A 1,090-nucleotide genomic window follows, 5' to 3' on the forward strand; every position below is an offset into this window, starting at 1 on the left:
TTGCATAATCCTCCAGTTTAATGTAAAATGACATAAAAGCAAACACACACACACACACACACGCACAGAGACACACACACACACATTTTTATATATATATACACGCACTTATGCGTGCGCGCGCGTGCGTGTGTATGTTTGTGTTTGTCTCCCATCCTCGCTTGATAACTGGTATTAGTTTGTTTACGTTCCCGTAACTTCGTGGTTCGGCAAAAGGAACCGATAGAATACGTACCAGACTAAAAAAAAAAAAAAAAAAGAGAAGTACTGGAGTCGATTCCTTCGACTAAAAATTATTCAAGGGCGGTGCTTCAGCATGGCCGCAATCTAATGACTGAAACAAGTAAAAAAGAAGATATACATGTATGTACATACACACACACACACACACACATGTATATATATATATATATATATATTGATCCTTTTATTTGACTGATTTTCCTAATGGCCTAAAACATCAAGCGTGAAGTCATAAAGCTGCTGTTGTCTAGCTCCAGGTGAACTCTGATTGTGCAGGGCAATGATCAAAGGCGTTCCAGCCATGACCATCCGATAATTCCTAAAGAAAATCCACGATTATGTTATCTAATGCATCTTTTCTCTTCCAAAGACACCAGTGTATAATTCAAAGGCAACTTGACCCTTTATTTTTCGTAAATCGAGCGACTGACTCAGAGACACCAACTTTGCCTGAAGAAAATGACATGAAAAATAGAAAAATGAAACAAGCAAACAAACAGAAAAAAAAACAAAAAATGGTACAGTCGGTGGACCAGGGTAAAAAGCTCCGAATATCAGACTTTGGAAAAGTCGGAACTTTTCCCTTTGGCAAGTTAGTGTCTCCTGATGTATTTTCTATAGCAACAGTGGAACTGATATTTGAGACAATGATGGAAATTTTATTTATATTTTCCCAAGAACCATCCTAATTCTAAATGGCGATGCCAACATTGGTAAAAATCAAAAAATCTAACTGGATGGGTAATTTCGAAGAGACTCTGAGTGTTGTTCATATGAAATTCTCTCCATCTCCTCCTCTCTCTCTTTGTACACCCCCCCACATAGTCTAATAGATACCATGATATAT

The sequence above is a fragment of the Octopus bimaculoides genome, chromosome 25, assembly GCF_046866305.1.
Source record: "Octopus bimaculoides isolate indiv1 chromosome 25, ASM4686630v1, whole genome shotgun sequence".
NCBI lineage: Eukaryota > Metazoa > Mollusca > Cephalopoda > Octopoda > Octopodidae > Octopus > Octopus bimaculoides.